The 25799-nt window shown below is 37.0% G+C and overlaps 1 protein-coding gene across 2 annotated transcripts in view; it reads right to left on the bottom strand.

Moving 5' to 3' along the window:
- PPP3CA (protein phosphatase 3 catalytic subunit alpha) overlaps positions 1-25799 on the bottom strand; it is a 305294-nt gene that overhangs the window by 207107 nt on the left and 72388 nt on the right. The gene's annotated exons all lie outside the window — the stretch shown is intronic.

Raw genomic sequence — 25799 nt, forward strand, 5'->3', positions numbered from 1 at the left:
CTTCTAACCATGCTTTTAAACTAAAATGAATTTATTAACACATATACTCAATGGCAAATCGGTAAGCATATCTGTACAAACATTATAGTACATGACTAAAATAGTATTTTCAGATAAATTCATTTCAGGATCACTGTTAACTGTGCTGTACAGTCAAAATTCCCTTCTATTCTGGAGCTGACTCAATGGGGCATCACATCAACTATATGCGCTTCCTTGTTTCACTCTTCTCTCTGCTTCAAAATACCTCTTTCCCCAATCCCCAGATACACTCGCAATGGCATATCTCAAGTAGTTTTGTGTAGATGTGAAAACTCTTCAATGTGTGGAATTCATAAACAAACAATCATAGTAGGGGGACTTCCCTGGTGGCGCAGTGGTTAATTCTCCATGCTCCCAATGCAGGAGGCCAGGGTTCGATCCCTGGTCAGGGAACTAGATCCCACATGCATGCCGCAACTAAGAGTTTGCATGCCGCAACTAAGAGTTTGCATTCCACAACTAAGGAGCCGGCAAGCCGCAACTAAGACCCAGCACAACCAAATAAAAATAAATAAATAATTTTTTTTTTAAAAGAATCATAGTAGAAACATCTAGATTGCATGAATGTTTACAGATACTCTTTAGTTCATTAATAATTTATTTACTACTGACTGCAATAAGCATTTTAGCTACTGAATGGGGACAGACTAGCAATTAAAGACATAATCTAAATTAATATTTAAAATCTAATTAAGACACAAAACATATTTATGTAAGATGGCCTCTAAACTACATTTAAAAAAAACAAAACTACTTATCTTCAATTGAAAACTGATACATTACTAGTTGAAATAAAAAGTTCTAAAGAGAAATAGAAAGGGTCAAATTTGGGGGACACACGTGCCAGAGAACAGAAATGAAAATAACTACTCCATGTATTTGAGATTGTTCAGTAAGAAAAATGTAAGTTTAATAAAAAAAATAGTAATACTGGACTCTCCAGCCATTTCTCACATCATGGATTTACATGACTTCTAGGCTATCTGTATGTGTCATTATCAGAATTAAATTAAGTCTGTTTCTGATCCCTTGAACAAGAGCTCCTGCTGCCATTGAATCTGTATTGTATTATCCACTACTATGGAAGCAGCTCATGCAATGGAATATTACTGGGTTGAAGTGAGCAGAAAGGTTGACAGTGGCTCTAAACCAAAACTGGTTCAGAAATTTGGAGAACACTTAAAACGACCATTTTCTCTTATATCACAACCTTCACAACCTACAAACTAGAAGAATCTTCTTCTGAGTTTTCTTTCTGCTCATTTTCCTAAAACTGCCCAACTCCCACCACTGCCCATCCGTTTCAGGCACTGCCGGCGTGACTCTTACAACATACGCACGCACACACACTAATGCACACACCTGTGCACACACACCCTCACAGACACAGCACGTGCTCTTATTCAAACACCAAAGGCTACAGAAAATACCATCCATTCTGAACCACCAATATAAGCTCTAGGCTGAGACACAGCACAGTGAGTTACAGAACAGGGCTGTGGAAAGAAGTGTATGGTTAATAATTCTTGGCCAGGAGCTGGACATCTTGAATCAAATCCCAGTTCCTCCCTTCACGCCTGTGTGGTCTTGGGTGATTATTTAATCTTTCCGACCCTCACTTTCCTCATTCACTGAATCTTGGATGAAGAAATAGCTAATTCACTTTCCAGCTCAAAACTCTTCATTCTTGAGAGAAAAAAAGTGAATTCAGAGGAAGGCAACAGTTTTGATTTATAGGATAAGGTTTTGATATCTTTTTGTATAGGATCAAAAATGTTCTGTCTCATGATGGTTGGATCATAGTCTTTTACTGAGTAATATGTTGGCTTCCCTATGCCAAAGGCAAGATTACAACACTTTCTGAAATACTGGTAACATTTGAAACATTAGAGGAACACATTAATCACTGTGCCTTCGAACTATCTGATTTTTTGTTCCAATGTGTTATTTTAAAACATGCTTCCTGTACACAAGCTTATTTCTTAAAATACCTTTTGGAGAAAAGTCACACCAGGGCCAACCTCCAATACTACGCATTTCTTTATTCTCCACCAGACAAAGTCTACTTTCCACCAAAAGTAACTTAGAGTCTATATACATTTACAGGATCTCCTATTTCTGTTGCTTAATCATTTCTGTAATGTTAATGAGAGAAGAGTGAAACAGGGAGGCTGTATAATTAACCTTCCGTCTGCAAGTTGAACAACCCAGAAACAGCACACAAAAGAGTCAGGACACGAATATGTAACTGAGAGCACATAACCTGTTGACTTTCATCAAGTCCATGGAATAAGAGGAAGTGAGAAGTCACTTCCTCCCCAAACTGCTTCTGAGCACAAGGAAAGAGGACACCGTCCCCAGGCAAACAGAGAAAAGCCAACAGCGCACCTGCACAGGGACACACTAAAGTCACGCAGGAAAACAAAAGAGAATAGATCCTGTTATTTGATGTGACACACGCTTTCTATATTTTAACAGTTTAAAATATTTCAGTAGCTGTTCCTTGAAGATGTACCACACACGATCCAGTTTAGTTAAGTATGGACTCGGTTACTATGGATGTTCAAGTCAAACTGGCACCAAGTCAGAACTCTCTATTCTGTACCCTGTACCTGCCTGTAAAATGTTTAGAGATGCCAAGTACATGGCTCTGTGAGAAAGAGCTTTAAAGAAAACTATCTAAAATCATGTCCAGGGACTTCCCTGGCGGTCCAGCAGTTAAGACTCCGTGCTTCCACTGCAGGGGGCACTGGTTGGGGAACTAAAGATCCCACATGCCATGTGGCATGGCCCCCCCAAAAAAAAAAACATATCCAAGCTAGGTCATAATTTTATGACGCTGACAAAAGAGAAAAGGGAGAGAAATTGGCTCTACCTATGAAATTAGACTATCATGACTCATCAGCCTGCGTATATTTCAAAGAAATCTCGTGAAACTTAATGAGATTGGTGAGTACTTTCTCCATATTTGTTTGAATAGATTTTTTGTTTAATGGATTCCCATCAAGGCTTTTTAAAAGTTTATCTTTTTATAAGAGATGCAACTCTGATTATACAAAAGAGAAGGCTCACAGACTGACAAGGACCATTTACAACCCTGAGCTCTACACTGACCCGGTCTCACCATCCAACTGCACTTGCTTCTCTGGTGTTTAACTTACCATCTTCTCCCATATAGTTTGAGCCCCTCTTCACTGATAGCTCAGTCTTAGTGAGGGTGCCATCATACCTGCAATCCCCTCAAATAGAACATATAGAACTGGTTTCTGATTTTTCACCTTTTTATCACTAATAGTGACAAGAGTTGCATTCAATATCTATATACCATATACTTTTACCACCGCTTTATTTAATTCAATTCGCTACCACATCCTGCGGGGGTTTTACTTGTTTATTTGTCTGAAAAAGGTCTTGAATTTACCTTTACCCTCCAAAGTCACTGCTGCCACCCTAGACCAGATCTTCTTCAATGCTCCCTTTAAGTATTTCAAGAGCTTTTATCCTTTACTCCTCAACTTACCCAGTTATCTCTAGAAGACTTATCTTCCTAAAACACTATTCAATATGTCCTCTAAAACCTGTACTGGTTGCATCTATGTTCTATTACAATATTTCCCAAATCCTATTTGTCACAAGAAAAATTAAAAAGCACCCGTGGGGCTTCCCTGGTGGCGCAGTGGTTGAGAGTCTGCCTGCTAATGCAGGGGACACCGGTTCGCACCCTGGTCTGGGAAGATCCCACATGTCACGGAGCAGCTGGGCCCGTGAGCCGGAATCACTGAGCCTGCGCGTCTGGAGCCTGTGCTCCGCAACAAGAGAGGCCACGATGGTGAGAGGCCCGCACACCGCGATGAAGAGTGGCCCCCGCTTGCCGCAACTAGAGAAAGCCCTCGCACAGAAACGAAGACCCAACACAGCCATAAATAAATAAAGAAAGAAAGAAAGAAAGAAAGAAAGCACCCGTGACCAACAAGGTTCGAGATATTCTGCATGCTATAGCCCGCTCTTGGAATTTCACCTTGTACAGTAACATATTAAAATCTCTTTAGTCTTTTTCTTTTTTAATAAATTTATTTATTTATTTTTGGCTGCTTTGGTCTTCGTTGCTGCGCGCGGGCTTTCTCTAGTTGCAGTGAGTGGGGGCTACTCTTCATTGCGGTGCACGGGCTTCTCACTGCGGTGGCTTCTCTTGTTGCGGAGCACAGGCTCTAGGCACGCGGGCTTCAGTAGTTGTGGCTCGCAGGCTTAGTTGCTCTGCATGTGGGATCTTCCCAGACCAGGGCTCGAACCCGTGTCCCCTGCATTGGCAGGCAGATTCTTAACCACTGCGCCACCAGGGAAGTCCCAAAATCTCTTTAGTCTTGAGGTGCAGAAATCAGTTTACCTTTCTCTAGTCTAACATATTCCATACTTGTTTTATCAAGGGACCCACCCATTACTGGAGCAATGTGGGGATTGCTATTATCATGTATCAATTCAAAACACCTCTCTAGTTTTCAATTCCCTTCTCCATCTTTATGAACCCCTAATCACCTGTTTCCCATAACTTTCCTTTGCCTCTGACATGGACAGCCCAGCCTCTTTTAGTATATTATACTCATCTCAAAGTATCTTCTGCCCTTTTTTCCAAAAGCACTAATGATGATCTGGTTGTCCAATGGCTATATACTGACAAAACTTTCAGACTTCTAATTAGTGAAATTCTACTTATTTTTCTTCTATCTGTCCCTCATTAGCAGCTACTCTTTGTAATTCAAACCGGAATTGAAATATCCTGAACACATCTGTCAGAAATTAAGTGTTAAGCAACACTTAACAGGAAAAAAATTAATTATTGCTCTTAATATATTTTAAAAGAATGCAGATGTTACTACAAAGTTAGATGATTTCAATTTCCTCTTTTATAGACATGTATCTACCTTTGGCATAACTTTAAATGCACTGTTAGCAAAAATAAGACATAAATTTAGCTTTAAAATTTTACTTTATGTCATATAAAATAACGCATATGCTATCATTTCTCCTTATAGTAAACCATTCATTAAAAAGTATGACAAACTCTTTTGGAACAAGATTGCTAGAAATTTTCCATCCACTGCCAGAGGAAAGATGGGTGTTACTTTCTTTTTTTTGTTTTTGTTTTTGTTTTACTGCATTCGTTCCTCATTGAACACCAAAGTTAAACATAGAAAAAAAAGAGTAAGCATGGAAGTTGAGCTATTATTTTGTGAGGGCAGTATGTTAACTTTGCAATTTCTTGATAAACTCACTTCAGTTATCAGAACTAATATAGTTTTAAGAACATGACAAAGAACTTATAGTAGACATTAGCTTTTAATTTCATTTTATACAGATAGGCTTTTAAAATATTTACATTTATTAAGCTTTATTTTTAATACAGGACAAAGATGACAAATTATCAACTTTCCCTGTTTACTTGTATGATATATTAGCAAAGACAGCTTAAATATGACAAAGCTAAATTACCACAAAGCAAAATAAGCTTAGTGGTTTATATTACATCACATTTTGAAGAGTCCCCTTAATACATTTACAACATAATACAAAATATAAACCAACTAATTTTCTAGTTAATTTTTCATAAATTATATAGTAAATGACTGTTTCTCTAATCTTCTCAGTGCTAACATACAACTGAATAGCCTTTTAACATTCGATTTTGGATGAATATAGATTGTGATTCTGAAGTGCTGTGTAAGGTATCAAGGTAATAGTTTATTGAATATATTACGTAATACGTAACCTCTGTAATACCTTATGATCAAAATTTTAAAAACAAGGAATAAAACTAAGTTGTCAGAATTTGAGAAGCAATGAGATTTCTAATATAAATAAGTCTAAATCTTCTTTTTATAGATTAAGAAATTGTTCCCTAAATAAATCAAGCCCGGGTGAAGGTCACACAGTTAGTGTGGTATAGTGAGAAGGCTTATAATTTAGAGTCAGACAGATCTGGATACTAATCCAAGCTCACCCCTTGCTGTGCTATGTTATACTTGTTACTTTATCTTTCACGGCCTTAGTTTCTGCATCTGTAAAAAGGACATAATAATAAGCATTTCTTATGTTGCAGTGACAATTAAATTAAATTGAATAGAGTATTATGGTACATAAAAGATTGTAAACATATGTGAAGTTCTAGCTTTATTAAAGAAATAGCCACATACAATCCAAATTTCTTACTTTCTTGTCTATAAGTCACCAACATAATATTTTGCTTAACTTTCTAGTTGCTTAAAATTCAAAATACATATTTTTTCATATAGTTTTAAACTCAACCCAGTTACGTGAATCTCATAAATTCGAAACTGTACTTTTGCTATCTACGTATCAAATCAGCATAATTAGTTAATCTGAAGTGACTTAAATAAAGCTTTTCCATTCTATTCATTAGCCTCTGCTCTTTTTCCCTGAGTGAGGTTAAGTTTTTTCCAACTGCAAAATTTTTAATAGGGTTAATGAGTGTAACGCTCTTTGTAAATACAATGGACTGCTGACCTTTATACTAAGGGGAAATAAAAAATTTTTAAGTCAAGAAAATGTCTCAATTGTGAGTACCAAGTGGCCTTTATCCTGAACAATTAGCTTAGTACAATGGTTTAAAAAGAAAAGAAAAAAAAAGGTTGTTCTTTCTTTCAAATAATCTTTAGCTACAGCCTATAAGAGAAGAATGCTTTCAATTTTATAAGAGAAACTACATTTCCACTTAATCAAAAGAAAGTTTTTGTATTACTTACCTTCTTTTTTTATGCATTAATATCAACTTATGAGGAAGAACTAGCAATGATGTTCTTAGTTCTCAAAGTATCATAAAATGACGTCCATATGGAGAAAAATGTGGAATGTGGAATAGTGAGAAGAAAATAACAGGGGAGAGCTGGAAAAAGTCCTATATAGTTTCATTTATCAGAAAAAAGAATATATGTAACAATACATAATAAAATATGTACACATATTTTTTTCAATTTCTCTCTATGTTCTCCCAAAGATAAATAAACTTGTTTCATTATAGTACCATAGTACCTACAAATGAAGGGCCTTAGACATTTTCACTTATGTTTTGCTAACCACAAAACTCAATTCCAGATATTTTTCTACTATGTGAACATGTGACTGACACAGTGTCCCTAGTTGCTAAAAGTAAAAGGAAACATCCACACAAGTTACACAGGACAAAATTAAGCTGGCCCGAACAATGACTGTTCCTTTGGAATACAGTTCACTGACATTTCACCCTCTAGAATCACATATCATTTATTAAATGTCCCATAATTACTAACCATGGGGATTCTCTAATGCTCTTCCTGAATAATAGGAAACAAAAATGTTGTAGAGATTAAAAGCAATGTGCAAGTCCCAGATGAACTAAAGGTGTACAATAAAGATTACAACTTCAACAAATATACATTCTAATACCACCTTCCTTTCCTTTCCCAAGAGGTTCAAAGATGCAGTATACGTCAATAGCCAGCTACAAGAAATGTTTACCGTCCCCAAAAGCAAAAAGCAAAATAGGGTCTCAGCTTCTGTCTATAGGCAGGCATGTATGTAAATACCAAGGGTAGTGTCTGTGGAGATAATGAGAGTCAAAGGATAGTCCTAAGCCAATCTCCCAGATCAAAGGGGTCCCTTCAGAAACTCAGAACCAGATTCTGCAAGAAAAGTCCTGATTTCAGAAAGGTCACACCTTGCTGAAAAGGTGTGTACCCATAGTCCCCACTTCTCATCCCTGAAACTATGGCTTTAAGACAAGATCGGTTCAGAGGAATAAATATTATTATCCCCAATTTCCAGGTAAGCAAACTGACTGCAAGTCCACTTTTGAAGACTCTGCCCACATGTCCAAAGACAATCAGTAATGTGCAACAGAATCTACACCCAAACTCTAGACATGGATTCCTAAGCCCATGTCCTTAGCCAACATTACCATCCCAGTCTCCATATTACCAGTATCCTGCCATTTTTAATTAGTCTTATTTTTCTACCTTAGCCTCAAAGGAGGTAAGGTAAACATAACCTATTTGTTCATTTGTCTGTCATATGACTAAATATAGACTTTGGCAGGGTTGTAAATACAGTAGAGAATTACTAAAGGACTATAAACATCCATCAGAATATAATTATTTCTCACCTTTTCTTCTTTTTTTTTAATATTTTTTTTACATCTTTATTGGAGTATAATTGCTTTACAATGTTGTGTTAGTTTCTGCTGTATAACAAAGTGAATCAGCTATACGTATACATATATCCCCATATCCCCTCCCTCTTGCGTCTCCCTCCCACCCTCCCTATCCCACCCCTCTAAGTGGTCACAAAGCACTGAGCTGATTTCCCTGTGCTATGCGGCTGCTTCCCACTAGCTATCTATTTTACATCTGGTAGTGTATATATGTCAGTGCCACTCTCTCACTTCTTTCTCAGATTTATATGTGATTTTTTTTCTCCCCGGCTGGTGATTAACAATGAAAACTAAGACACACCAGTGTGGTACTGGTGAAAAACACTCTATTCATATTTATAACTCCACGGTAATGGTTTTTAACTGTGTGCATCTAAACAAACAAACAAAAAAATGCTGCATGGATATTTGTAATTCTTAGACCCTCTGAAGATTATATATTGGCTCCATATAGGTCCATGTATAATATAACCCTGCTTTATGGATACTTGAAAGTTCAAGGCAAGTTACAATTATTATTATTATTAACTTATTCTTTATACATCTGCAGCCTGGCTCAGAGGCTTATTAACTCCTTATGTCTCTTTTCCCCTCCTCTGAGGCACTTCTCAATGATATATCTCCCTTGTTTAACAGATAGCTGTTCTCACATCAGTCTCACTCTACCATCAAGCCCACACTTAACACTGGGATGAGATGAAGCAGTGGAGGAGTGAGGTTGTTACCTGCAGAGCGCCTCTTGCTAAGGCATGTGGCTCCTACACAGAGGGAAAAGGACTCTGGGAAACCCTCTGAAGGACTGGGAAACCCATCCTGACTAAGCCAGTAGGGCCCAAGGGTTAATCTAAGCTCTCCTTGCCCGTCCCCACTTTTCCTATAATAGGATGGCCTGGGTTTGTTCCTGATCAACTCTGAGATAACTTTGTTCAGAAACCCCTATTGTTCTATCACATATTATGTGTAAGAATTACGTGTTGTTTGACCAAAACCCTTCTTTCCTTCCATCCCAGTTCAAAATTAAGCCTGGGGGGGCGGGGGGAAAAGCTTGTTACCAGTTTAGGACAAAGACATCTTTTAATCTGTCGAGGCATTTGGTCAAACTCAACCAAGTGGCAAATATACCTTTCTATGATTTCTGGTCCTATATCAAGTTTTGATCAAAAACAACGAGATTTCATACATGCAGATAACAGACAAAACCACATACTGAGTTCTATCATGACACGTTTTTTTGCTTAGGTTTATTTAATGAAGGTATTCATGCTGAAATAGGGTTGTCCCAAATGGTACAGCTTCTCTAACCAGCAACCAATAAATAGAAGATCCCTGCTGTATTATTTTGTACCATACAAAATTATATATGTGAGAAGCAGATGGTGAATGTCAGCTTGGCACCATTCCACGGTCTGCTCTTTGTACAGCTCGTCAAGTTCAGAGTGGTGCTTAAAGACTAAAGACAGACAATGATATTGTTGAAGCCAAGAGCAGCCTCCTTCCCCCTCCTTAAGCAATCCCAACATTGGCAATACACACACCAAGTACCTCCAAGGGTAAAAGCTCATCTATGACCTAGAAAATCTGTTTGAATCTCATTCTATTAAATAAAACCTAAACAAAAGCATTCATTTCTATAGTATCCCACAGGTATTTCCTGGACAAGAAAAAAAAGGAGTAACAAATTTTTAAATAGCTAAAAACAGGATACAGAAAAGAGACTGCACATACTACAAGAGGATATAGAACAAGAAAAACAACAAAGCATAAATATTCGTGTTGAGTTTGTTTTTTGTTTGCTACTAGAGAGCATAAAGGATGCTAATGAAGGAACATCTGCAACATGCTGGCTTCATATCCAACTGTAGTACAAAAGTGGATATATTTTGCACCATCATATAACTTTTACCTTACAGATATCTTTACAGCTATTGTACTGAAAAATGCAAAAATGAAATCTATAATACTTACTAGACTTCATATACTAAAGACCAATTGGAGGCTACCTGTTATTTTTAAATGACCTATTTCCATCTAAATGCAATAAATATTACTCATGACAATGTGTACAAGGAAATGATACTAATTCCGTATTTTTATAAAATTACGATGTGATATAAATGTATTATAATACATATAATATAAATTAACTAGATGATATGCTAGATATGTGAATATGCCAGATAACAGTAATGGCAAAGCCTTCTCTAGTGCCTACTCTATGCCAGGCATCATTCTAGTTGCTTTATCTCTGTTAGTTCTTCAGTCCTCCAGGCTTGGCTACGTAACCTGCAGGACCCAATGCAAAATGAAAATGCAGGGTCCCTTGTTAAAATTGCAGGATAAAAGCTTTTTCCTGTCTTCCATGGTCTTTCTCTCGCAACAGATCATGAGATACTTGCAGGGTGAAGGCAGATCTCCCCAGGTGCTTGGGCCCTCTCCTGTCCCTGACACTCAGCACATGCACCACTGGCTGACCGGACTTCCCCGGCCCCCATGCCCAGACCCCACTGGAGGCAAAGCGAGGCAGCGGAGGCAGGAGAAGGGGCAGTCCAGAACCCCTCCAGGGAAGTGGGGAAGCAGTAGCAGGCGGGACCACACGTGAGCCAAGGCTGCAAGCCCCCAGGGCAAGCGACACTGTCCCATCTGACTTCATTACAAAAGAGAAATCCAAAGTAAAATTTGTTACAGATGTCAAGATGGTGAGCACAGAGCATTAAGCAACAAGCGCAGGGCCAGATTCTGAGTGCCAGACCATGTGCCATATCACTGGCTGAATGCCCATGAAGTTGCCCCCCTGACTGGAAAAAGAAACACTATCTCCATTTTACAGATGAGGAAACTGAAGCATAGAGAATTTTATTAACTTCCCCCTAAGTCACCCGCATATAAGTGGCAGAGTCAGGATTCAAACTCAGACAGGATTTAAACACAATCCTGACTCTAGGGTATTTCCTTTATGCTATACTAAAAAGAAATTTAAAGTAATATATTTTTAGTGTATAATAATCTGTTTAGTCTATTATTTCTAATCAAGTATCTCTAGTCTATCCAAATCTAAAGGCACATATACAAATACTTATTATAAAATCACATACAAATACATCAGGAAAAAATTCTAAAACGTATTCCTTTATGTAAATAAGACCCAGATACAGAAATTTGATGATTTCGTTTCCAGAGAGGAGCAGGGGGCTATGATATATGCATGAGCAGTATATATATATATACCTTATATATTGATACCTGAATTTCAGAGGTCTGATAAGTCATATTTAATGTCATATATACATGAATACCTGAGTCCCAAAACAGCATTCTAAGCCTGACTCCAAGGTTTTCAGAAACACCAAAATAACCATCAATACTTGAACCCCAAGCAACCATATGGCATCCCTCTGGCACTCTCACACCTCTTTTCTGTATTCCTTTCCTCCTTCCTGGCCATTATCTCCTTTGACCCCGAACACCTGGTATAATCATTCTAATTATAGAGTTTTCTCTTAATTTCCCCATCACTTATACCAATAAAAAACACCAATGTCCCAATCTGTTCATTTATTTGTTCAATAAATATTTATTGAACAAATCTGATTTGCTCCGCAGACTTTAAATTACAAGTTTGCAGATTATCTGATTAACACATTCATGAATAGTTTATGATAGCATTATGATTGAAATAAGAGCTCTAGCACTTAATCCCCTATGCCACAATCCCAGTATTTCCAATGAATGAATCAGTCTTGTATCATGTCAGTGTGTAGATGTGAAAGGAAGAAGGGAGAAGATAACACCTCTCTTTTAGGATCCACCTTAGAAAAAGAGAAATCAATGCCAATTTTCTTGGTGGGAATATGGCAAACAACATACTCCAGAAATTATTTAAAGTACAGGCAGTCACTTTATTGCTATTGTCACCCTTTGCCGCCGCCCTGTCCAATTGGTAACTGTTCAACTTAATTTCTACAGTAACTCAGAGTTATAGAGTTGTATCATACCCATGCCAGATAAAATTTAAAAATCATTCTATGTTTCAAGATACGTATCAAAATTGACCTACTCAGTATGACTCAATCTCCTCCAACTCCCAGTAGAGTTTGTTCTTCCAGTTACAATTTAGCAACTTGTACTAGAAATATTAGTTTATATATCTGCCTGAATCACTAAAACTGCCTTGCATTTAAAATTTTTAAAAATCAGGAATCATTGATTTAGTGATTGCTCTATAACTTTCTTCAACTCCAAAACGTTAATTATTATAATAGTTAATGTTGGTAATTCTTGGCAAGGTCTCTATGAATAAAGATTAAATGATATAATTTGTATTTAAAAGGAAAAGCACACCCTCTCACCACTAGAAAACTGGAACAGTGTTCAATGATTCACATAGAAATAATCAGAGAGAACACTGTCTAAATGGACTTTGAAGACAAACTTCATTTAGTAAATTTAATAAGATAAATCAGTAAGTATTAATTGACCATTCCCTCAGTTAGGCTAAATGTTAAATATTGAGTCTTGCCCTTCACAAGTTTCACTCCTATAGCCACTGTGACTGTCATAAAATTTTTCATTTAGTCACTCAAACAACATTTAATGACTTTAGCTTGCTTCCGTCCCAAAATTATACCATTCTTGAAGACAAACCCTGTGTCCAATTAATCTTTGTATCTTCCATCACGCAAAATACAGAGCCTTATATGTAATTGCAGGAAATGAGCCATATGGGAATGAAGAAATCCCTCCACTCCACAATACCATAGACATAGAAAGCATAAGGAAATTTTTTTAAAAATCATGAGTCCCAGGATCAAGATGTAAAGTTGTACAGGAATATGTTTCTTTCGTTTTTTTTCTTTGAGGAACCAGAAACCTTCAAATTTTACAAATCTGAAATCACTGAAATGGAAAAGCCTATCCTTCAGGACTTCCAATTTTGTTTCTCCCTATCCCCCAATTACCCTGCCCTAACCCACTGCAAATCCGTCTTCAGAGGCCCATCTTCTAAGATCTCTCTTAATTTAAGCTCCCCTAAGATGTCCCCCTTTACACCTCTGATCCAAACTTCCATTTCCACAATATTTAATAACCAAAAATCCCAGGTATTTGTGTGAATTCATGTAAATTGTGGAGGCAGGACATCTTGCTCCGTTTAAAAAAAAGGCGGAGGGTCGGGGCGGGGAGAGGGAATGTCAACAATTTAAAGAGATGGCACTTTGGGGAAGGAGAATCAGCACTTCCATTTAATTTCTAATTTGAAATTAGAACTGGAATTCTGTCCCTTTCTTCTTTCCTCCCCAATTCAATAAACTGTTTTGATTCCTATTTCACCAGAAAGTAGAAGTTCTCCATTGTCATTGTTATTTTTAAAAAGGCAAAAATATGTTTCCATGTTATGTTGGCTGCTTTAAGTGAAATTATATTTTCCATTTTTCAGTGTAACGTAAATAGTTCACCTAGCACTTATACCATGCCAAGCCCTACACAAGAAAGGCAACAGTGAAGACAGAAAACAAATTAAGACAGACCCTCCTCTCCAGTATTTTATCAAATTTATCATATTTATAATATCAACTTCATTTGAAAATTCGTAAGAAAAACAATTCTTACTATCAATTAAAAGTGACTGAATTCTGCAAATATAAAAGCAGTCTATTATTTAAATGTTAATCTTCCTAAGGTAAAAGCAAAATTTAAAAAATTTAAATCGAAGGTTTATTTATTCCTGCTCCCCTTTTTATATCTTACACTGCTGTATTGTGCCACATGTATTTAAATACTTTGTCCAAAAGTGTACAGACACATAATAAGTATGTTTAGCTCGACCTTTTGTTTTCTTACTGTAATCACTGTTGGTACTATGTTAATGTTACTTTTTCATAAGGAAATCATAAAATAGCCTTCAAGTCTACTCTTGTTTACCTTTCTCTTCCTCCCCCCTTTTTTTAAAGTAGGATAACAAATCATTTAAAATCATTTTCCTCTCTCTTCTGTCTACACTATGGTCATTGAATGGTTAAAATAATTGGTGAATTACCAGTATGTCTAACAATTTATATTCCTTTCTGCCCTTGGACCTGGCACTGATCTTCTATTCACTACTCTTGCTATATCAAGATTTTTATTGAAAACATGTATTAAGAATTTTTTAAAGTACACATATGGATTCTTAATAGAGATTTGTTTCTAGTCCAACATGGACACTAGATTATTTTGCTCTCAAACCAGAGTCAGAATCACGAGAGTTAACTTTTTAAAAATCATCTCATGTCAGAAGAGTTTCATACCAACCAGGAAAAAGGATGTTATCTTTCAGGTTACAATTTAAAAGTCAGCAATGCACAATCTTAGCTATTGTTCACTCTGGCAAATCACCACTGACTGGATGATTTACAACAGGTTGGTAATTATAAAAAGGCACATAAATATTGCTAAAAATTTCAAATGTCCACCTGCTAGAAGTGGAACCACATGTGCTATAAAAGTAGAGCAATCACGATCACTGGCCAACTCCAAAGGCAAATATTTGGCTAGTAAGGCTGCCTGTTCACCAGTGTCAGCATTCACTGATATCAAATAAACCATATCCACAACAGCAATTTCCATTTAAGTGATTGTTAAGAAGTCTGATGAAGTTAAACCGAGATATGATGATTGCAGAATTTTAATGATGGAAGGAGTCAATAGACCTGTTATGAAACAGCTGTGTATGTTGGCAATGTTTGCCAGTGGGATTGCCTGGCCCCATGAGTTGCATGGTAATCTTAGGGTTGTGTCCTAGGGTAGCAGACTAAATCACGAAGAGTGAGACAGTGTGGACCAAGGAAAACTGGTATGTATCACGTGTCTATTATAAAATAAGGCACTGGGGCTTCCCTGGTGGCGCAGTGGTTGGGAATCTGCCTGCCAGTGCGGGGGACACGGGTTCGAGCCCTGGTCTGGGAGGATCCCGCGTGCTGCAGAGCGGCTGGGCCCGTGAGCCACAACTACTGAGCCTGCGCGTCTGGAGCCTGTGCTCCACAGCGGGAGAGGCCGCGACGGTGAGAGGCCCGCGCACCGCGATGAAGAGTGGCCCCCACTTGCTGCAGCTGGAGAGGGCCCTTGCGCAGAAACGAAGACCCAACACAGCCAAAAATAAATAAATAAGTTAAAAAAAAAAAAAATAAGGCACTGAACTAGATATTTTCAAGTACTACATTAATTTGCTTAGTATTCTCATTAATGCTGTAAATTTTATCATTGCTATGTTTTTCACACATGAAGAAACAGAAGCTGTGAAGGATTAATTTTTCCAGGGCCACTCAAGTGGGAGGGGGTTGGATTTGAATCTAAATACTTGTGATTAGAGAACACATCTGAGCCCTGCTGTGTGCCATTCCACAGTCACTTAATTTTTCTGAGACTCAGTTTCCACATCTTTACAATGAGTTCCAAAGATACTTCCATGTTATTACTTACTCCTGATTCTTTTAATTTCGTTGTCTTCTTTCTTATGCCTTTATAAGCGCATGGTGGAGGGCTGCTTAATAGAGATAAGATGTATTAATGCCACAAAGGGAAAAACCATTAAAGAAATGGGTTGGTTAGCTACCTTCACCTCAAGTTAAAGAGTTAGGTCTCCATCTGCAGAGAGAAGACATTTTGTCAGTGCTCTAGGTTCAGTGACTAAATCCAACGAGAAGATTATCAGCCATTTTATTCGACATTTAGAATCTGCTATCAGTTTGTTATGAAGCCCACAAACACTTATTGCTTGTGGGCTGTGTTACCTCATCTACAGTGTGCAAATCAGGGACTACCGGTTTAATACAGAAACAGTATTTATTACACAGGGTTGTTCTGATAATTAAATGAATCAATATATGTAAAACACTTAGAACAGTATCTGGTATGCAGCATGATCTATGAAGTACTATTTATTTTTATTATGTTGGATAATGTACCCCTTCATCCATGAAACCTATACAACATTATATAATTCCTGGCAGACAATATTAACAGCTGTGTAAAAGGATTCAGGCTTAACCACAAACATACCTTTTATTTATTTATTTTTGGTCTAAGAACATTAATTACTGAGTATGCAAAATATATCCAAGAACATTTTCAACTTTTCTTCTTTATCTTCTATCTAGAAAGTTCAGAATGTATTATCATTGTTTCCCAAAAGTGACCAGAAATAATTCTTTTTAAAACTATGCAAACAAATAAAGCAGTATTCAAAACAAATTTATTAATATCATGTCCTACTTATCAAGAGGCAGAAAAGCATAAAAAATTGCTTACACGCCATTGGTATTCAATGAATATTTACTATAAGAACAAATAAGTATATAAATGAATAATTCTTTAAAAAGAAGACATGATCCCAGTAGTAGTAAAGCGTTCAAAACAACACAAAATCAACTAGAAAAGCAAAACCCCAACTTTAATCAAAAACACTAAATCTGAAGCACAAATACTAAATTCTCATAAATACGTTGATGGAAAAGAAAAAAAACTGTAGAATATATAAGCTAAGAAAATTTTCACAAAACTTCACCAAAGAAAGTGGCTAATGTAGAGGATACTTAAGGAACTATCCAAATGGGTTATCACTGAAGTGAAAGAACTATGGTCCACACCTCCACAGTCAATTTGCCCAAATTTTCTGATGAACCAATGAGCCAACAGAAAGCAAAAGAAACAGAAAAGTGTGTCAGAGGGCTGCTACATTGCCCACACGTAAGTCTTCCTCTTGGATGAGAAGGTAATCTGTATGTTCCCTAAAATCTGTCAGTGTTTTAGACACTAACTTCCCAGGTAGAAATAGCAGATGCCATCTAAATTCCTTTGCTTTGATGGGAAAGGTGTGATTTCCAAAACCATAATCTCTCTCCCTGAGGTATTGTTCACTCCTTTGAACTCTGTCTCTTTCTTATTCACCTACTGTCGGGCTAAACCGTTTCTCTGTCACCAGTCATTTCCAGGTCTCCACTTATCCTTCCCTCTCCCCAAAGAGTCATAGTGAGCCTTCCTTTGATAAAACTCAGAAAGGAGGAAGCTTGGCTCTTCTCTCGAGCTTGGCAATGAAGTCTTCGGCTTCCTTTCTTGACAATTAAATCTCTGGGAAATTAAGTCTCTTTGAGAAGAAACTAGACAAGCATACTGTTGATTCTGGAAACCCAAGAAACCACTCTAAGTTAGGATTTTCACCCAAGTCTTCACAGTGCTGAAGGGAGCACCCACTTCATGCCCAGAGTCAGAAGACCTGGTTTCTGAGTCGTCAGCTGACTCCACAGGGAGAACAGATTATACCTCTTAATCTCTGCTCTGGGTTTCCCCCTCTGCCAAAAACAGGAACCAGAGGTTTTCTTCAGTTTATATTTAAATATTTTTATTACTCTTAACACTTCCTTGTCTTTACTCTGGAGAAAATAGCACTACAAGTACTTTTTCCCTCTTCTGTATCATCACTCTCCACCACCCCACACGCCAACTGTTTCCTCTCATGTGCCCTTGAGATAAATTCAATTTTGGAAACTAGTCAGAATATGGGTCATGAACCCAGTTGTAAGAAATCTTACTGCTGAGCATTTTCTTTTCCATTTCATGGTTTCTTGCCTCCTCTCCCAGTTGACAGGTAAGCAGTCGCAACGAGCCTGGACACCACACTGACCAGGATCACCAGGAAGATCAATAAATCCCAGTAACTTCAACCCCCCCTCCATCCCCCCAGACCACTGCCCACGGTGCAGACCATGCCCTTAGAGCTAAGGGATCGTTATACCAGGTAAGAATCTTCTCTCATGAGAACTAATAATGAGGTATCTGAGTACTAGCTTAACAAGTGAACTCATTTGAGTATATCTGACATGATATAAAAGGAACCTGGGTAGAATTATAAAGCACGTCATTATATTGCCAGATGTATTCACAGTGCTACGTTGAAATCACATTCATAACAATGTACAAATTCTGAAAGGTCTTCTAGATTCTTTGGATAAAAAAACAACCACACCATCCTAAAAGATGCTGACTTTTTAATCAGGGCAGGAGATCACTGGCAAATTGAAGTAAGCATATGAATCTTCTGTCCTATGCTCCCTTCTCCGAGACTAGAATATGCTGTATATGCTACTGCTCTATCAGCCTCATGTCCTTATGATCTACTACGTAATCCACAGAACCCGTTTCCAAAGTATATGCCAATAAAATGCTAAGAGCTGTCGAGGCACAAAGCGTAAGAAATTTCGTGACCAACTTGAATACTAATTACTCTTTCCTTTCAAGGCAGAAACTGCTTTCTTCAGCCTCAGCCAATTTTAGCTAGATGACCAGTTCAGAAAGCGTTCTTGTAAAAATGCAGTTTTACTGATGCTACTTTCTCTTCACGCCTCACCTTCAGCTGCACAGGCTCCTGAAGACAGGGCAAATCATACCAACAAGAAAGGTGCAAAGCTGCCATTCTAATAAAGATCTTAGCCTCGTGGAATTTCATGCTGTCTCTAATTTAAATTTTCCCTCAGATAATTCTGAGACAACAAAGAAAGTGTGGTGGGTATATGTAGTATTAGAAATGTAGTAACTTAAAACTTTCTTAATATGCTGGCTTCCTTTCTGGTCTTACAGAGCACTTCATAATCCAAAGGGGTGGGGGGGGGGGGAAGGAGAGAGAGAGAATTCAAAGTGTAATACAAAATTTAAATGACCTAATAAACCCATTCCTCGAAACAGCATATCTGGTTTCCCTGGAAGTCTTTTACTTTCCTAGTACTATTCTGGTCCATATGAGATTACCCAAAATCGTTCTAGAATGATAGATATGTCATCTAAATAATCTTTTACATTAGAACGTTCAAACGGTCTTTTATCAATAAAGGCAAGTTCTGTTTCAACCATTAGGTATGGCTCTGATCAGCCAAATTATTAACTAAAGAGTGAATGCCAGCAACACACTGTAGCTTTCTGTATCTCTCTAAAATGTAAGTCCAAACTATCTACCTCTTCCTCTGAAACAACCACCTCTGCTCAACTAAAGTAACCATCCTATAAACTGCCCTCTGACAATCTTACAGTCACTTCTCAATTACTGTCATCAGGTAAATTAGCCTCATAAAAGATGTTAATTTCTGTTTCTAATTAACATTATCACCTACTTTCTGATTATTCCTATCTAGAATGAGCTAGAAAGGAAGACCCATTAAAGTAAACCACTTAATTACTTTCACTGTCCCAGGGATACATGAGATCTTAAAAGGAAAAAAAAAAAAAAGTCAAAGAGAAAGCATCAGCCAGTAGCAAAGGAACAAATGATTTTTAGCATACAGGAAGGAGAACAACATTATCACTAACTTTTACTGTGCTTACTATAGAGTATTCTCTAGCTAAACACTTTATACGTATTGTTTTAATTAATTCTCATAAAATTCTATGAGTTAGGTACCATTAACATCTCCAATTTAGAGGTAAGGAAGCTGAGGTCTGGCAGCTTTGTTACTTAACCAAGATCAAAACAGGTAAAAATGTCAGAGTCAGGGCTCTCTCTTACAGCATACTGGGGTAACTCCAAGAATGATAAAAGTCTTATAGTCAGTTTTCAGTCATAGTGAAAGGATATTGCCAATAATTCTACAAAAGAAGGCAACAACATAAATATCTAACCTTGAGCACTCCAGAACCATACCCTTAAATCTGAAGCCACAGTACAATTTTCTTTACACTTTAGTATTTATAACAAGATATTCTGTCTATCTTAATGTAACATTATCACCGCACAATTTTTATAACTCTTCCAGACTTTTTAAAGGCATGTCCCAAACAACCGCATTTCTTCCAAAGCATTTGCAAACATCACAAGGTAATTACTTTCAGTACATCAGTCTGAAAAAAAGCCTGCTCTATCCTTTTATAAATTACTAATGTAGGAAAATTCTTTTCACTTAAAAGAAAAATCAGAATTTTATTTTCTGCAAAGGTGTCAATGATCCCATTGCAAAGCACTGGCCAGAGATTTACATACTGGTTTAGAAATATTCAATTAACTATGAGCATTGCAAATTCCCCAATTAATTATAGAATCATCATGAATCTTCTCAAACATTCTTCTAAAGAGAACATTTTAAAAATACTTAAAACTATCCACGTGTGTTGTTAACCTCCGCAGAAAAGCTATCAAAAGAAAGAATCAAGCGTTAATGTTTGTTCTCCCCTGAATTACTTAATCTACTCTAACTACTTACATATTTCTATAGGATAAAAGTACGAAATATGCAGGGAGATTATTAACCTTGCTATATAATAACAACAAAAAGTGATTTTCAAAGATTTTCCTAACAACTATTTGGTGAGTTAAATACTGACCATAAGCCAGGGTAAAATATAAAGACTGATTTTTTTACCATAACCATTTTTATATTAAATTTTCTTTTTCCTTTATTGGAGAAGGAGGAATCCACCGATCACTCCCCACTTGACTAATAATCACTCTACAAATAGGCAAAGGCAATGTTATCTATATTTTATAGAAGCACTTTAAGTGAAGTCAATAATAAGAGTACACACATACACCCATGGCCTTCCCCCTCACAGATTATAAAAATTTCTAGACTGGTGTAGTCTTTTTTTTTTTTAATTAATTAATTTATTTTTGTCTGTGTTGGGTCTTCGTTTCTGTGCGAGGGCCTTCTCTAGTTGCGGCAAGCGGGGGCCACTCTACATCGCGGTGCGCGGGCCTCTCACTATCGCGGCCTCTCTTGTTGCGGAGCACAGGCTCCAGACGCGCAGGCTCAGTAGTTGTGGCTCACGGGCCTAGTTGCTCCGCGGCATGTGGGATCTTCCCAGACCAGGGCTCGAACCCGTGTCCCCTGTATTGGCAGGCGGATTCTCAACCACTGCGCCACCAGGGAAGCCCTAGACTCGTGTAGTCTTAATTCATAACACTAAGACACTTTCCAATTAAAATACCCCCATATTAAGGGTATACACGATATTATATAAATTGTTGACGTCCTTAACTTTTATTTTGGTTTTGGTTGTTTCTTTAAGGTTTTATTTTTGTAGAGCAGTTTTAAGTTCACAGCAAAATGGAGAAGGTACAGCGGTTTCCCACTACTCCTGGCCTCCACACATGCACAGCCTTCCCCATTACCAAGATCACTCACCACAGTGCTGTATTTAGCTGGATATTTTTTTTATGATGAGAAAACAGTACTTAGCTACACATGAATGCTTATGTTTTCTCAAACTAATAATAAAAGTAGCATGTTGCATTTTAAAGGTTAGAAGGAACCTTAGTGATCGCCTTATTCAAGCTCCTCATCTTAGAGAAAGGAGGCAAAGGCAGGTAAATAAGTTGATGCAAGTCACAAAGTTAAGGGGCCCCTAAACCTCTGAGACTATGATGCAGGTCTCCTGACTCTCACGGTTTTAATTTCCCGGGACTATAGCATGCCCCATAACTTTCAACTGTACATAATGCCTTCTAAGAGTAATTAGAAAAATGCAAATCAGGCTGATGTTAGCTATAACTACCCTCCTGACCACCTTACTCCTATAGTTAGTGGGCCAGCTACTTCGCTGAGAAGAAAATTTACATTGAGTTTTATGCCCATGGCTGTCCCAGTGGCCCTGGTATGCTCTCTTAGGCAGTGTGGGCTCAGAGGACCCTGAGGGGAGGACAGGCTGCTGGAAAACAAGAAACCAAAGAGACACAAGGCTGAGAACACACCACTATAATCCGCACCACACACAAAGTCAATGCACTTACAATGAGCCACACATGCACCCGGATGTTTTGTGTGTATGTACCTGGGAAAATACATTTAAGCTGGAGACTTATATGACATATTTGTAGGGATATTTTCCTTTTCTTCAGCTCTCAATCTTATCAAGCAAAATCCTGGGGACAAGTATATATCACTAAGCAATAGCTATTGCACAGTATGTGGGAACAGGCAATCTTTGATCCATCTCAAAAAATCTTAGACTTGTAAATGACTTAACCAGTAACCCTTAACCCTGGTTGAACATATTATCTGAGGAGCTTATACAAAGCACTAATGCCTGGACTACATCCCAGATCAATTACATCAGAATTTTTAAGAGCGAGGTCTAGGCATTGGTGCCCTTCTTGTCCCTGTTATGCCAAAATACATGTTACATCTCTTTCAATGATTGAATCAACAAACATGTTTTTAAATACCTCCTTCACAGAGGTATGATAGGCGTCAAGAATATTTAAAAAAAGAGAGAGATAAGATGTATTTCTTACCTTCAAGTAGGGGAGCTTTCTAAAATTATGTTTGCATTTTTCACTGTCAACTTCACATTTCTACTTTGGTTTTTTGTTTTCTTTTGTTGTTTTTCCCATGATTAATGACTAAATTCCAACACCTCCCCCATCCCACCCTCACAAACATAGACAAAGGTCAGAGGCCCCTTGCTCACCACAAGAAGCACTTCTACGGACTGACACTGATCCATTAATTAAATTGTCAGTTCCTTTGTTCAAACAGGGAAGAATCCATTTAACCACATCATCATCTAACCCACGTTAGCTTTAATGTACAGTGTGCCCATTAAGGTACCATTCAAGGGTTTTATAAAAATGGAGCAGAAATCTGGATATGCTAATGCAAACTATCTTCTTCTGATCACTCTTCTTACTTTACCAAGTTACTAAGTGAGGTCAGTTAGGTTGACACAGAAAATAGTGAAGAGAGTTCTTTCATTCATATGACACAACAATTGCTGGGCAGAGTCTCCATCCAACTATCCTTCCACACAGTTATCTTAATGTACTGATTCTCTTACTAATTAGCAATTTTGCCCATAAGTACAGACTTTGAAACAGGCAAACAGGCAGAAAAATGTTATATACCTACACATAAAGTATTTTATTTACATTAAATAAATCAAATAAAGCATAAATCTCTTTTCACTTCTTTTTGTCCATATAATGAGTTCCTGCAAGGGAAATACTATTTCTATTTATCTCTCTTTTTTTTAAATGACCCAATACTTGATTAGTAAATGAGAAATTACTATAGTTCACAATTACATTTGAATTTTGGAGTTTTTAATGTCAACAGGAATTGAGTTTTTTTTAATATTTAAAACAAAAACTGAAATGACTTCTGAGGGCTATGAAGGAAAGAAAAAATTTCCTCATGAACTATTTTTTCAAAACCAGCAAGCAATTACTATTTAACATATAGAAAAGTGCTCAACATACAAATGCACATAAAATCCAGTTTACTGTGCTAACCTTTGTGCCTCAGTCTCAGAGTTAATCTAAATTCTAAATGCCCAGCTGCACAGGCTAGCAGACCAATGACCCTCAATTTCTCACAATTCAAATAATCATTAAACAAATATCTCACTTAATCACCCAAGAAAGCCAACTTGAATACCTATAGGAGCCAAGCGGACAAAATAACTGAATGTGTATATATATGGAGGGAGGAGAGGATAGAGGGGGCAAGATGGGGTTCTGGCAATAATGCCCTTACCAAGAAGAGGCAGCTACTAAAAGTCAGCTTTTACGTGAAAACTTCTGAATCCTACATGTTGGAAATGAATGCAAACTATTTATATTTCTTTGTAGACCAAATAATTCTCTCAGAGCTGGGAGGCAGCCTTCGGCCTGCTACATCAGCCTGCTGATGTAGATGATAAAAAGAAAGATAATTCAGGAGAGGAATAAAAATTCATATTACTGTTTTCCATAAGCCTTCTGTTGAACTTTGTTTTCTTGTAGTCTACATCTGTCAACCCATGTGCAGTAATGCTTTAGAGTCTTCTTTCTTCAAAATTTCATCTTGAGTTTTTCTAACTAATTTGGTCTGAACCCCTAAGAATGTTCCAACAGATACACAGCATAGGCAGAAAGAAGACTGACCCTTTCTTTTTAATTTATTTTATTGAAGTATAATTGATTTACAATGTTGTGTTAATTTCTACTGTACAGCAAAGTGATTCAGTTATATATATATATATACACATTATTTTTTATATGCTTTTCCATTATGGTTTATCACAGGCTATTGAATATAGTTCCCTGTGCTATACAGTAGGACCTTGTTGTTTACCTCTTTTTTTTTTTTTTTATGAATGGTGGTGATTCAGAGAATGGATAACTAAACATGAATCACTTGGAAACATGAATAAATATAAACAGTGAGTTTTTGCTCACTCATGCTCTCCGTTTTTGTCACATTTCGAGGGAGAAGCTGAATGAAAAGTAAGGAGAGGCTACGATCACACCAGATCAACAACAGATACACAAACATTGCCTCCAACCCAACATAATCCATTTCACAAGATTCCAAAAGAATAAAACTCAACTATCTGACAAACTTCAATGGTCAATTGCTCATAAAATAGAGAAGGACTTAATTATGTAATACAGGTGAATAAATCAAAGGAAGAGACTCTATCTCTGTAAATATCTCTACAGTGATACAATTTGCATGTTCTACCTGGAAAAAAAAAACAACTGTTTTTACAAATGTATTTGTGACAGCATACAGGAGGGAATGTGGAATTTACATGTTACCTCTGCCTGTGGATGAATTACCTTTATATATACAAAGAGAAAGTAGAATAATTTTATACTTCAATAAGTCTACTTCTTTTTTACCAAGTGCCTTAGATAAAAATTGACAATTCCACACTGTTTTTAAAGCTTCTTGATTCCTTTCATTTACTGTACTTTTCAGCAAAATCCTGTATTTTCTTTCATCAGTCCCCATACTCTTATTTCTCTCCTTAAACTCTGTCAAAATACATAAAATCATTGATAACTAAAAGGAAGAAAATAATAGAAATAGTTACATACATCCCTACACTTTTATGATATATATGTAATATCAAAAGTATTTTAAAAAGTAAATACAATTATAAGGTAAATATACTTTTTCAATAAAGTTATTAAATTCAGATATAGCCCTGGTTATGTGATAGTTACTAATATATTAAAAAAATTAGTTTCAAAAAAAAAAAAAAATTAGTTTCACTATTATAAACTGAGTGACTACCTAAGGTCTCTCATTTAAAATCATGTGCTATTAACTCAGTCTATACAAACCACAGCTTAAGGACAAAATTAAAAACCTATCACTAAGAACTACCTAATGAAATCTCAATGAAAATTCAAGGTCGGTTGGGAATAACCTGAAGAAAATGGCTTTACAGCAATAGACTCAGAGACAATACGATGAGAAATAAGAGTAAGTCCACAACGAAGTCTTCCAATTGAACCTGAGTCTAACCAGTGAAAGAATTTAAATTAGGAGTAATTTGTATCAAACACAAACACATTCACAGAAGAAAAGTAAGAGAACAGATATCCTGAAAGGAGGGAAGAGATAGTAAATGCTCAATAACTGTTGGTTACTGACGTCTTCTCTCATCTATAGGATCTGACCTTTCCTTCAAATAAGCCGAATGCTTTAAGAACACAAGACACCCATGTACCACGTCATCGCCCCTGGCTGTCCTTTTCAGACTACTGATCAGGCTACCATGTGAAGTCAGATAAACACCTTCTTACAAATCTGCCTCTGCCCTGGGGCTTCACCGG

The sequence above is a fragment of the Balaenoptera ricei genome, chromosome 5 (assembly GCF_028023285.1).
Source record: "Balaenoptera ricei isolate mBalRic1 chromosome 5, mBalRic1.hap2, whole genome shotgun sequence".
NCBI classification, from domain to species: Eukaryota; Metazoa; Chordata; class Mammalia; order Artiodactyla; family Balaenopteridae; genus Balaenoptera; species Balaenoptera ricei.